We start from the raw sequence: 15,313 nt of genomic DNA, 5'->3' as shown, positions 1-15,313 counted from the left end.
ACCTCCACTTATTTATTTAATTAAATTTCCGTTACACACGTCACTTGTTTCTCACAAGACATTAATTTTGCTTGTAATTTTCTGTCCTGCTTGATACCAGGCATAGTAATTACCTTTTACCCGTGTCATTGAAAGAGACTCCAATAAATTACACGACTTCAATTATGTAACGTGTTGTCCTACTACAACCGACGCATGGCACCGAACAAACTCGGTGCATACAAAGTTTTTATTTTAATTGAAACTGAATTAGTTAGTACAGAGTTGTGAAAACATTGAAACTACACGGAAGTACATAATAGGAACGTTTCAATACACAAAAATGACACACATAATTAATTGATAATGCATATTTGAAATTTCGGAGGAAGAACATTTTTAATTTTAAATGTCAATTATATCGTCTCTTTTAGCAGATCCTTTTGAATGAAATAAATATATATACACTGATGGAGAAAGTTGCATGATCAAAAAATAATTATTGCAGAGTAACGAATGTTTTTGAAATCGTTCGTCTAGATAACATCGCAAGACCACAGGTTAATGCAAACTCAAAATAAACCATTACAAATGGGAAATGGTGGTACTTTAATAACCAACGTGGTCCCCAAAATGTTGACTGCAAGCATAGAAACGTGCCTGCATTGTATCTGACAAGTGACGGATGTCAGTTTGTAGAATGGAATTCCATGCCTGTTGCACTTTGTCAGTCGATTTACGGACGATTAATACTGCTTGTTGATGAAGCGGAGGGTGTCGTCCGATGATACCCATATGTACCTGTTTGGAGGCGGATCTCGTGATGGAGCAAGCCAAGGAACATGCCGACACCCTGCAGACCACGTTGAGTTACAGTAGCGGTATGTGGACGAGCGTTATCCTCTTGAAAAAAGCCCACTGGAATACTGTTGATGAATGGCAGTGCAACAGATCGAATCACCAAATCGATGTACAGATTTGCAGTCAGGACGAGCTGCAGAGCCACGAGAGTGCTCTTGCTGTCATACGAAAACGACCACCAGACCATAGCTCGAGGTGTAGTTCCAGTGTGCCTAGCACGCAGACAGGTTGGTTGCAGCCCTTCAGCTGCCTCCTTCTAACCAACACGGCTATCTATAGGACCGAGGAAGTACCACGTGTGATCGGAAAATGCAATACACTTCCACCCTGCCCTCCAGCGAGCTCTCGCTTGACACAAGTCGCAAATGGTGGTGGCTTTGGGGCCGTGGAATGCATGGTGCAGAGCGCATAGTGTCACTGTGGTGTCATCTGCTACTAAAATTGCTGCTGAAGACGTTTTGAACAGTATGGTCTTCCCTCCCGACAGTGCGACGTCGCCGTCCAGAACCCGGCCTTCTACCGACGGTACATATTCGTGACCGCCACTAACAGGAATCATTTACAATGGCTATATTCCTGCAAAGTCTTTCTGCATAATCGCAGGAGGAAAATCCAGATTCTGGTAGCCCTGTTACACGACCTCGCTCAAACTCATTGAAGTGCTGATGGTTCAAAATGGTTCAAATGGCACTGAGCGCTATGGGACTTAACATCTGAGGTCATCAGTCCCCTAGATTTGCAACTACTTAAACCTAACTAACCTAAGGACATCACACATATCCATGCACGAGGCGAGATTCGAACCTGCAACCGTAGCAGCAGTGCGGTTCGGGACTGAAGTGCCTAGAACCACTTGGCCACAACGGCCGGCTAAAGTGCTGATAAAGGCGTCATCTTAAAGTTATTTTTGACTAACACCTTACCATTTCCCATCTCAAAGATGAGTAATGCTCACGACCGTTACAGCGTGTATTTGAAGCAAACCTGATATGCATCCTAAGTGACGTTACTAGCAGCGCCTCCTGGCGAAGACTGACTGCCAGTCAGGCACACCACAGTCAGCTTAGTATCAGTGAGCATGCTGATCGTGCGTAGAATGGCGAAGATGCACGATCTACCTGAATTTCACCCAGAGCACATTGTGATGACCCGGAGGCTCGGAAAGAGCATTTCGGAAACTACACGACTTGTCGGATGTTCGAGGAGATGTGGAGAGTGTCTTCATCAGGTGGCGAAACTGAGGTGAAACGACGTCAAGACGTCGTGGGTTCAAATGGCTCTGAGCACTATGGGACTTAACATCTGTGGTCATCAGTCCCCTAGAACTTAGAACTACTTAAACCTAACTAACCTAAGGACATCACACACATCCATGCCCGAGGCAGAATTCGAACCTGCGACCGTAGCAGTCTCGCGGTTCCGGACTGCGCGCCTAGAACCGCTAGACCACCGCGGCCGGCAACGTCGTCGTGTGGTTAGGTGGCCACCGCTCATTACAGTGTTGGACGTTGTAGGCTGGGCAGACTGGTAAAACAGGACAGGCAGCGAATTGTGGAGGAACTAACATCAGATTTTAATTCCCGACAGAGTACAAGTTCGTCTCAGCACAAAGTGCACCGAACACACCTAACGATGGGCCCCCCGCAGTTTGTGCCAATGTTACATCGGCAACTACGACTGAAATGGGCAAGTGACCATTGGCACTGGACTTTGGTGCAGTGGTAGAGCATTCTACGGACCGATGAATCCCGATACTTTCTTCATCTTACCGATGGGAGGGAGCGAATACTTCGTCTTCCAGGAGAACAGCTCCTTGAGACCAGTACAGTGGGAGAGAGACAAGCTGACGGCTGTTGCATTATGCTCTGGGGAACAGTCACGTGGTTATTCATGGGTCCAGTGGAGCTCGTGCAAGACACCATGACGGCCAAGGAGTATCGCAGACAGTTTGCAGACCACATACACCCCTTCATATAGACCATGTTTTCCGACGACAGTGGCATTTTTAACAAGATAATACGCCATGTCACAAAGCCAGGAGTGTAATGGAGTGGTTCGGGGGACACAGGGGACAGTTCCAGTTGATGTGTTGGCCTCTCAAACTTGCCAATTCTGAACCTGATCGGTTAAATCTGGGATATGACTGAATGATGCGTCAGAGCTCATCGCACCTCTCTCCACAATTTACGGGAATTACGTGCAGATGTGATGCCAAATCCCTCCAGTGACCTACCAAGGCGTCATTGCTTTCATACCACGAATTGTCGCCGCTGTTATCCTTGCTGCTATTGGGGAGGTGATCATAATATTCTGGCTGATCAGTGTATTTACTCCATAGTAATGATTGGCATTATGTGTGTATCAACTAAGTGAAAATGCCTTTTAGCTCATACCAGATGACGAAGTGAGTGCTGTTTCTTCAGTATGAGGGAAATTCGTACTTTCCAATCAACCAGAAGATTATTCGCTGTCACCATCTGCTAGATAATCTACATCTACATTTACATCTACATCTATATCTACATCCATACTCCGGAAGCTACCTGACGGTGTGTGGCGGAGGGTACCTTGAGTACCCCTCTCGGTTCTCCTTTCTACTCCAGTCTCGTATTGTTCGTGGAAACAAAGATTGTCGGTATTCCTCTGTGTGGGCTCTAATCTGTCTGATTTTATCCTTATCGTCTCTTCGCGAGACATAAGTAGGAGGAAGAAATATACTGCTTGACTCCTCGGTGAAGGTATGTTCTCGAAACTTCAACAAAAGCCCCTACCGAGGTACTGCGTGTCTCTCTTGCATAGTCTTCCATTGGAGTTTATCTATCATCTCCGTAACGCTTTCGCAATTACTAGATGATTCTGTAACGAAGCGCGCTGCTCGCCGTTGGATCTTCTCTATCTCATGTATCAACCCTATCTGATACGGATCCCACACCGGTGAGCAGTATTCAAGCAGTGGGCGAACAAGTGTACTGTGAACTACTTCCTTTGTTTTCGGACTGCATTCCCTTATGATTCTTCCAATGAATCTCAGTCTGGCATCTGCTTTACCGACGATTAATTTTATATCTTCATTCCATTTTAAATCACTCCAAATGCCTACTCCCAGATAATTTATGGAAGTAACTGCTTCCAGTTGCTGACCTGCTACATTGTAGCTAAACGAGGAAGGATCTTTCTTTGTATTCGCAGAACATTACACTTGTCTACACTGAGATTCAATTGCCATTCCTTGCACCATGCGTCAATTCGTTGCCGATCCTCCTGCATTTCAGTACAATTTTCCACTGTTTCTACCTCTCGATATATTACTGCACCATCCGCAAAAAGACTCAGTGAACTTCCGATGTTATCCACAAGGTCATTTATACATATTGTGAATAGCAACGGTCCTACGACACTCCCCTACGGCATACCTGAAATCACTCTTACTTTGGAAGACTTCTCTCCGTTGAGAATGACATACTGCGTTCCGTTATCTAGGAACTCTTAAATCCAATCACATAATTGGTCTGATAGTCCATATGCTCTTACTTTGTTCATTAAACGACTGTGGGGAACTGTATCAAACGCCTTGCAGAAGTCAAGAAATACGGCATCTGCCTGGGAAGCCGTGTCTATTTCCCTCGTGGACGAATAGCGCGAGCTGGGTTTCACACGATCGTCTTTTTCGTAACCCATGTTGATTCCTACAGAGTAGATTTATAGTCTCCAGAAAAGCCATTATACTCGAACACAGTACGTGTTCCAAAACCCCACAACTGATCGACGTTAGAGATATAGGTCTACAGTTCTGCACATCTGTTCGACGTCCCTTCTTGAAAACGGGGATGATGAGTGCCATTTTCCAATCTTTTGGAACGCTACGCTCTTCTAGAGACCTACGGTACACCGCTGCAAGAAGGGGCGCAAGTTCCTTCGCGTACTCAGTGTAAAATCAAACTGGTATCCCATCCAGGTCCTGCGGCCCTTCCTCTTTTGAGCGATTTTAATTGTTTTTCTATCCCTCTGTCATCTATTTCTATATCTACCATTTTGTCATCTGTGCGACAATCTAGAGAAGGAACTACAGTGCAGTCTTCGTCTGTGGAACAACTTTGGAGAAAGACATTTAGTATTTCGGCCTTTAATCTGTCATCCTCTTTTTCAGTACCATTTTGGTCACAGAGTGTCTGGACATTTTGTTTTGATCCGCCTACCGCTTTGGCATGAGACCAAAATTTCTTAGGGTTTCCCTCCAAGTCAGTACATAGAACTTTACTTTCGAATTCTTTTAACGCCTCTCGCATAGCCCTCCTAACACTACATTTCGCTTCGTCTAATTTTTGTATGTCTGTAAGGCTTTGGCTATGTTTAGGGCTTCTCAGATTGTTTACTTACAACACATTTTGGCTTGTGGAAAAGGTTTGTTCTCTTCTAGAAGTAAGGTCGTAGTGAGGTGGCTACGTCTATTTAGGTTAATAAATAGATGTCCAAAATAAAAGGTAATTTTCAAATTATGAACCGGAAAACTATTAACAATTTCTTAGGGTTTCCCTCCAAGTCAGTACATAGAACTTTACTTTCGAATTCTTTTAACGCCTCTCGCATAGCCCTCCTAACACTACATTTCGCTTCGTCTAATTTTTGTATGTCTGTAAGGCTTTGGCTATGTTTAGGGCTTCTCAGATTGTTTACTCACAACACATTTTGGCTTGTGGAAAAGGTTTGTTTTCTTCTCGAAGTAAGGTAGTAGTGAGGTGGCTACGTCTATTTAGGTTAATAAATAGATGTCCAAAATAAAAGGTAATTTTCAAATTATGAACCGGAAAACTATTAACAATTTCTTAGGGTTTCCCTCCAAGTCAGTACATAGAACTTTACTTTCGAATTCTTTTAACGCCTCTCGCATAGCCCTCCTAACACTACATTTCGCTTCGTCTAATTTTTGTATGTCTGTAAGGCTTTGGCTATGTTTAGGGCTTCTCAGATTGTTTACTCACAACACATTTTGGCTTGTGGAAAAGGTTTGTTTTCTTCTCGAAGTAAGGTAGTAGTGAGGTGGCTACGTCTATTTAGGTTAATAAATAGATGTCCAAAATAAAAGGTATTTTTCAAATTATGAACCGGGAAACAATTAACAATTTCTTAGGGTTTCCCTCCAAGTCAGTACATAGAACTTTACTTTCGAATTCTTTTAACGCCTCTCGCATAGCCCTCCTAACACTACATTTCGCTTCGTCTAAATTTTGTATGTCTGTAAGGCTTTGGCTATGTTTAGGGCTTCTCAGATTGTTTACTCACAACACATTTTGGCTTGTGGAAAAGGTTTGTTTTCTTCTCGAAGTAAGGTAGTAGTGAGGTGGCTACGTCTATTTAGGTTAATAAATAGATGTCCAAAATAAAAGGTAATTTTCAAATTATGAACCGGGAAACTATTAACAATTTCTTAGGGTTTCCCTCCAAGTCAGTACATAGAACTTTACTTTCGAATTCTTTTAACGCCTCTCGCATAGCCCTCCTAACACTACATTTCGCTTCGTCTAAATTTTGTATGTCTGTAAGGCTTTGGCTATGTTTAGGGCTTCTCAGATTGTTTACTCACAACACATTTTGGCTTGTGGAAAAGGTTTGTTTTCTTCTCGAAGTAAGGTAGTAGTGAGGTGGCTACGTCTATTTAGGTTAATAAATAGATGTCCAAAATAAAAGGTAATTTTCAAATTATGAACCGGGAAACTATCAACAATTTCTTAGGGTTTCCCTCCAAGTCAGTACATAGAACTTTACTTTCGAATTCTTTTAACGCCTCTCGCATAGCCCTCCTAACACTACATTTCGCTTCGTCTAATTTTTGTATGTCTGTAAGGCTTTGGCTATGTTTAGGGCTTCTCAGATTGTTTACTCACAACACATTTTGGCTTGTGGAAAAGGTTTGTTTTCTTCTCGAAGTAAGGTAGTATTGAGGTGGCTACGTCTATTTGGGTTAATAAATAGATGTCCAAAATAAAAGGTAATTTTCAAATTATGAACCGGGAAACTACACTCCTGGAAATTGAAATAAGAACACCGTGAATTCATTGTCCCAGGAAGGGGAAGCTTTATTGACACATTCCTGGGGTCAGATACATCACATGATCACACTGACAGAACCACAGGCACATAGCCACAGGCAACAGAGCATGCACAATGTCGGCACTAGTACAGTGTATATCCACCTTTCGCAGCAATGCAGGCTGCTATTCTCCCATGGAGACGATCTTAGAGATGCTGGATGTAGTCCTGTGGAACGGCTTGCCACGCCATTTCCACCTGGCGCCTCAGTTGGACCAGCGTTCGTGCTGGACGTGCAGACCGCGTGAGACGACGCTTCAGCCAGCCCCTAACATGCTCAATGGGGGACAGATCCGGAGATCTTGCTGGCCAGGGTAGTTGACTTACACCTTCTAGAGCACGTTGGGTGGCACGGGATACATGCCGACGTGCATTGTCCTGTTGGAACAGCAAGTTCCCTTGCCGCTCTAGGAATGGTAGAACGATGGGTTCGATGACAGTTTGGATGTACCGTGCACTATTCAGTGTCCCCTCGACGATCACCAGTGGTGTACGGCCACTGTAGGAGATCGCTCCCCACACCATGATGCCGGGTGTTGGCCCTGTGTGCCTCGGTCGTATGCAGTCCTGATTGTGGCGCTCACCTGCACGGCGCCAAACACGCATACGACCATCATTGGCACCAAGGCAGAAGCGACTCTCATCGCTGAAGACGACACGTCTCCATTCGTCCCTCCATTCACGCCTGTCGCGACACCACTGGAGGCAGGCTGCACGATGTTGGGGCGTGAGCGGAAGACGGCCTATCGGTGTGCGGGACCGTAGCCCAGCTTCATGGAGACGGTTGCGAATGGTCCTCGCCGATACCCCAGGAGCAACAGTGTCCCTAATTTGCTGGGAAGTGGCGGTGCGGTCCCCTACGGCACTGCGTAGGATCCTACTGTCTTGGCGTGCATCCGTGCGTCGCTGCGGTCCGGTCCCAGGTCGACGGTCACGTGCACCTTCCGCCGACCACTGGCGACAACATCGATGTACTGTGGAGACCACAGGCCCCACGGTACGTCCACCCAGCCTCCCGCATGCCCACTATACGCCCTCGCTCAAAGTCCGTCAACTGCACATACGGTTCACGTCCACGCTGTCACGGCATGCTACCAGTGTTAAAGACTGCGATGGAGCTCCGTATGCCACGGCAAACTGGCTGACACTGACGGCGGCGGTGCACAAATGCTGCGCAGCTAGCGCCATTCGACGGCCAACACCGCGGTTCCTGGTGTGTCCGCTGTGCCGTGCGTGTGATCATTGCTTGTACAGCCCTCTCGCAGTGTCCGGAGCAAGTATGGTGGGTCTGACACACCGGTGTCAATGTGTTCTTTTTTCCATTTCCAGGAGTGTATTAACAATTTCTTAGGGTTTCCCTCCAAGTCAGTACATAGAACTTTACTTTCGAATTCTTTTAACGCCTCTCGCATAGCCCTCCTAACACTACATTTCGCTTCGTCTAATTTTTGTATGTCTGTAAGGCTTTGGCTATGTTTAGGGCTTCTCAGATTGTTTACTCACAACACATTTTGGCTTGTGGAAAAGGTTTGTTTTCTCCTCGAAGTAAGGTAGTAGTGAGGTGGCTACGTCTATTTAGGTTAATAAATAGATGTCCAAAATAAAAGGTAATTTTCAAATTATGAACCGGGAAACTATTAACAATTTCTTAGGGTTTCCCTCCAAGTCAGTACATAGAACTTTACTTTCGAATTCTTTTAACGCCTCTCGCATAGCCCTCCTAACACTACATTTCGCTTCGTCTAATTTTTGTATGTCTGTAAGGCTTTGGCTATGTTTAGGGCTTCTCAGATTGTTTACTCACAACACATTTTGGCTTGTGGAAAAGGTTTGTTTTCTTCTCGAGGTAAGGTAGTAGTGAGGTGGCTACGTCTATTTAGGTTAATAAAAAGATGTCCAAAATAAAAGGTAATTTTCAAATTATGAACCGGGAAACTATTAACAAATCAAAATTTTAGCCACAAATACCGCTAATAAATGGCAACTAAAAATTAGTTAATGGAATTGTTTATAGATGAATGTTAGGTTAAAACGCATAATCGAGCACCAATATATTTCGAACCATTGAGAAGATATTAAAAAGGTCTAATAAACGTCGGCTCTAAAATGGATACCTTAAGAAATATGAGCATTTTTTCATCTGCACTGCTGTGGAATACATCACTTCTACTAAACAGAACAGTGCTTAGACCTCTTAGGATACGTGTTTTAGAGCTCATGTTTACTAGGCATTTTTGCTTCGAATGACCGTTCCTGTCATTACCCCCATTATTGATCATTCCCGCTAAGACAAGCTGTATTTTGACATTCCCCCATCTAGCCAGCAGAGTCACAACCGTTGCCATACTAGATACGAAATAATATCCTACAAAAGACTTGTGTTGTGGAGAGTTCCTTTAATGGAACCTGTCACGCTCTCTCTACTTGAACGTTCGTCCTACTCATGAAAAATAAAGCATCATTTTACATCCAGACCAAATAAATACACTCATTTATGCAGTGGTCTCAAGATGATTACATTATACTGTTACATCTTTCAGCATTTGACGGATGTCTCTGAGAGTGAAGAGATGCAAAGAAACAAGTACAACACAAGAGGCGGGTTGGCGTACGCTCTTGTACACGCAGCACATATAGAATTCGAGGAAACAGTTTAAATATTCATATTCCAATCTCGAGCAGAATGAAGGTTTGCTTTGTATCCTTTCATCGGTGCATGTATTCTTTATCAGGGCGAGTCCTTTCTTCGTCGTCTGTATATAATTACACGAAGGAAATATTGAGCCTCGCAGGAGTAAAGCGTGTGTACACACACGACGACTCTCGCAGTTGGCGGTTGGCCTTTCTGTCTCCGAGAATTTCGCGCTGCTGCCCGAACGCGTGTGTCATTACTGCTTAGCAGTCGAGTTCGGTATCACATGAAGGATTTAGCCACGCCATGCGACAATCTAATCCTATGAGTCGGAACGAGCTATTCAATCTACTGTGGACTGTGCGCCCTTTTTTAAACATCCTGTGAGTTTACGACTCTGTTGGCCAGTATTCTACCGCGAGTACCTAGCCTTACACCAGAATTTCGCTTACCGACTTTGCTATCCGCAAACCACCCACTATCATAGCTATAATTCTGCCATTACCTATGACCTACTTCACAAACTGCTCAGTAGCTCTAAAGAATGCCTTACTGGACTAACACGAGGGGACTTTAATAAGGAATGCTATAAATTTTTTTCTCAGCCACTTTCGGTTGCAAAAACGTGGAATTTTCTGGGGGAAAATGCGGAATACTCCTACTTCAGCACCTATAATTCCATGAAGTACCGATCGGTGGTGGCGCCATACGTAGCCTTCAAAATGGCGTCTGTGATGGAGGTGCGTTTCGAGCATGCAGTTAGTGCGTTAGTTACGTGTTCCTTAGAGCATTTGAACGATTCTTTTATCAAAATGATGTGGAACGAGTCGATTTACAGGATATGTATTAATGATTAGCGTTAACATGAACGAACACATTATTATTTTATTCCTACTCATGCAGCCACACCTAAAAACATGTTTTTTTTATTTATTTAATTTTTTGGTTATCTGTTCTTAAGAAGAAAATCAGCCAAAATTGTTATTACTGCATATTGTTCTCCTGAGTCACTGACAGCCTTATGAATAGGTAATAAATGTCATTTCTCCCTGTGGATGTAGGTATGTATATCAGTGTTGTTCTAAAACTGTGATAAGACGAATTTCATTAGCGAAAATGAAATATATCTCGTGACGGCTCAGTTAAAATGACTAGCTCCTAGAAGAGGTACCAATATGGCGTCAGTGGGTGAGCACCAAATATTATTATTATTAACATTAGCTTTTCTGCAATTCCTTAAATCATTTAATGTGAACCCCAGAATATTTCCTTTGTAGGGTCATGGCCCATTTCCTTACCCACTTTTCTCTTATCACCTCGTCGTCAAAGGAACACTATGTGATCAAACGTATGCGGACACCTGGCTGAAAATGACTTACAAGTTCGTGTCGCTCTCCATCGGTAATCCTGGAATTCAATATGGTGTTGGTCCACCCTTAGCCTTGATGACAGCTTCCACTCTCGCAGGCATACGTTCAATCAGGTGCTGGAAGGTTTCTAGGGGAATGGCTGCGCAATCTTCACGGAGTGCTGCACTGAGGAGAGGTATCGATGTCGGTCGGTGAGGCTTGGCATGAAGTTGGCGTTCCAAAACATCCCAGGGGTGTGCCATAGGGTTTGGGTCAGGACGCTGTGCAGGCGGGTCCATTACAAGGGTGTTATTGTCGTGTAACCAGTCCACCACAGGCCGTGCAGTATTAACAGGTGCTCCATCGTGTTGTAAGATGCAGTCGCTATCCCCGAATTGCTCTGCAACGATGGGAAGCAGGAAGGTGCTTAAAACATCAATTTAGGCAGAACAAAAATGGACTTGTACCATTATTGAGATAAGCCCTTCATATATTCTAACGTTTAAAACAGTTTGACCATTCGAAGAACGATATCTTCAGCTGAATTATTGACATTACATGGTCCGTCTTGTTGCTTACCGATGTACGGTTCTAAATTGAAAGTGTAAGCTGTTTTTACATGAACCAAAGGAAACACTTTTAACCCATACTTTGCTAGGAATATACTACTTGAACGGGCAGTTTCCTCTAAATGCCAAAAGCTGTTCGTCAAGAGTAAGATATTCACCAGGTGAAAAATATTTTTGGCAATTGTTCGTGAGTAGCTCAAGTACCTCTCTGATAGCTACGATAGCAGCCAACTTGTCAATCTCTCTGCGAACACCTCTATCACGGATATTATCAAACCTCAGAGGTCTCAACAGACACCTGAATCGGTTTTCACTTATGCGTAAATATTATGACTCAAGACCGTTTCCCTTTGAGTTATCCCACAATTTCGATATACTCTTCCTAGAACATCTCAAAGATTCACATAGATATAACAAACCAATGAAAGCTCTGTTCTCTATCGCATCTGTTTCTATAGCGTCCCTTTCCCTAGCGACGTTACCACGAACTCAATTGATGTATACAGGGTGATCCATTGACGCGGTTTTTAATAGGAACCCCCATTTTTATTACATATTCGGGTAGTACGTAAAGAAATATGAATGTTTTAGTTGGACCACTTTTTTCGCTTTCTGATAGATGGCGCTTTAATAGACACCAGCGTATAAGTACGTGGTATCATGTAACATTCAGCCGGTGCGGACGGTATTTGGTTCGTGATACTTTACCCGTGCTAAAATGGACCGTTTACCAATTGCGGAAAAGGTCGATACCGTGTTCGTGTATGGCTATTGTGATCAAAATGCCCAACGGGCGTCTGCTATGTATGCTGCTCGGTATCCTGGACGACATCATCCAAGTGTCCGGACCGTTCGCCGGATAGTTACGTTATTTAAGGAAACAGTAAGTGTTCAGCCACGTGTGAAACGTCAACCACGACCTGCAACAAATGATGATGCCCAAGCAGATGTTGTAGCTACTGTCGCGGCTAATCCGCACATCAGTAGCTGACAAATTACGCGAGAATCGGGAATCTCAGAAACGTGGGTGTTGAGAGTGCTACATCAACATCGATTGCACCCGTACCATATTTCTATGCATCAGGAGTTGCATAGAAACGACTTTGAAAGTCGTGTACAGTTCTGCCACTGGGCGCAAGAGAAATTGCGGGACGATGCCAGATTTTTTTGCACGCATTCTATTTAGCGGTGAAGCGTCTTTCACCAACAGCGCTAACGTGAACCGGCATAATATGCACTATTGGGCAACGGAAAATCCACGATGGCTGCGACAAGTGGAACATCAGCGATCTCGACGGGTTAATGTATGGTGCGGCATTATGGGAGGAAGGATAATTGGCCCCCATTTTATCGATGACAATCTAAATGGTGCAATGTATGCTGATTTCCTACGTAATGTTCTACCGCTGTTACTACAAGATGTTTCACTGGATGACAGAATGGCGATGTACTTACAACGTGATGGATGTCCGGCACATAGCTCGCGTGTGGTTGAAGCGGTATTGAAAAGCATATTTCATGACAGTTGGATTGCTCGTCGAAACACCATACCATGCCCCGCACGTTCACGGGATCTGACGTCCCCGGATTTCTTTCTGTGGGGAAAGTTGAAGGATATTTGCTATCGTGATCCACCGACAATGCCTAACAACGTGCGTCAGCGCATTATCAATGCATGTGCGAAGATTACGGAAAGCGAACTACTCGCTGTTGAGAGGAATGTCGTTACTCGTATTGCCAAATGCATTGAGTTTGACGGACATCATTTTTAGCATTTATTGCATTGATGTGGTATTTACAGGTAATCACGCTGTAACAGCATGCGTTCTCAGAAATGATAAGTTCACAAAGGTACATGTATCACATTGGAACAACCGAAATAAAATGTTCAAACGTACCTATGTTCTGTATTTTGATTTAAAAAACCTACTTGTTACCAACTGTTCGTCTAAAATTGTGAACCATGTGTTTGTGAGTATTACATTGCCATCCATCACAAAGCGAAAAAAGTGGTCCAACTAAAACATTCATATTTCTTTACATACTACACGAGTATGTAATAAAAAATGGGGATTCCTATTTTAAAAAACGCAGTTGATATTCGTTTTACCTATGGCAGCGCCATCTAGCGAGCCAACCATAGCGCCATCTGGTTTCCCCCTTCCAGCTAGACAAGTTCCGTTCTTTGTAGTTTTTTCGTTTGACGCTTATTACGTGAGATATTTGGCCCGGTCACGATCTATGGACCACCATGTATATTAGTGAATGTTGCGATAATGCTTATTATGTTTTCATCCAAGAACAAACTCAGAATTTCTAATTCTGTCTTTTTTTATACGAGCTTGATTTTTTGGTCCAGGCAATGCTTAATATTAGTACAATATATGCTTCTAACACTGGTAGGATATTTATTCTTCCTCCGTTTATTTATTCCATCTTTCCCTAAAAAAATGCATCATTTTTGCTAACTTCCTTTCTGTGATTCATATTCATCATTTTCTGACGCTTCTTGTTCTGCTCCTGAATCATGATCGCTTTCAAGAACACAGTCCTCTGTCTCTGAGTCAGCGCTATGAATGTGAACATCTTCATCACTCAGGTCAATGAACCATCACAGCCATACATTAGCGTCTCTACTAAACTCTGTCCGAGGCTTTTTGCCTTTCACATTTCTTCCACAATTTAAAAATAAAGAGAATACTAGGTAACACTGAAGGTAACTGCAATCAGTTTCAATACGTCTAAATTTACGCATATAAAAGATCCATTGAATCTAGGATAGCAGTAAAGTAATACAGACTTTCTTTGTTTCAGATTGTGGCAGCAGAGCTCCCGCGGATGACAAGTGTCCTCCAGACTATAATAATGTTTCATAAACAATGTACCTTTCGTAACTGAAAGACAACAATGATTGGAGCTAACAGCCTGAGAGTTAACAGAAAGGTACTGAAAATGGCGCGAACTCAGTCCTGCCCTATCAGACAAAATTGAGCGGGAAAGTCATGTGGATGACGAGTGTCATCCGCGCTAACAACAGAGGGTTAACGTGGTTTGCCTATTGGGACAGTTTAAAGTCGTTTGCCTATTTGGACACATCACAGTCCATTATCTAGCACTCTTTTTCAATCACATATTCACAGAATGCACAATTATATAGTGGTTGCTGTAAAACCGTTGCACAGCATATACGGTCATCCAGATTCCAGTTCTGTTTGAGTATTCAGTTTTAATCTGCCAAATTGATTAAATTTTGTATCTAACGACCTTCGTGAATTTTTGAGGCTATTTAATAGAAAAACACCAGCAGATACGCTTCTATAATGTGAAATGGGAATCATAATAAGTACAACTCATTTGAACCCTAACAGATCTGGAAAAGAAAGCGAGATGAACGAGAAAGAGATAAATTAGGTGTGACATACCCACAGGAAACCACAGCTTCGTCATTTCGGATTGCAGAGCCTTCCTGGGGAAGAACGTGAATAAACATGGTCCAATTATGAAACAAGACAGTCTGTTTTGCACTAGGAGAGAAACGGAAGTAAACAAATAAGACATTTGGATGAGGGAACAGACTTAAAAAGGAAAAGTAATTTTGACCGCAATGGAAATGCGGTGATGTAGGCGAGAGATGTAGTGAGATGTCTTTATGTTGGTTGGACCAATGAAGTTCTTCGCTGTATTGGTAAATATGAGAAAATACCTTGAATGTGATCAAATGATAGGTGGACAGATGACATTTGAAAGTATGTAGAAATGACATAAACGCGAATAGCTGAACTACATCAGATGTTAATCCTGCAGTGGTTGTAACGTGACTAATTATGCATGATTTA

The sequence above is a fragment of the Schistocerca serialis genome, chromosome 8, assembly GCF_023864345.2.
Source record: "Schistocerca serialis cubense isolate TAMUIC-IGC-003099 chromosome 8, iqSchSeri2.2, whole genome shotgun sequence".
NCBI lineage: Eukaryota > Metazoa > Arthropoda > Insecta > Orthoptera > Acrididae > Schistocerca > Schistocerca serialis.
Note: the sequence above shows the minus strand (reverse complement) of the source record.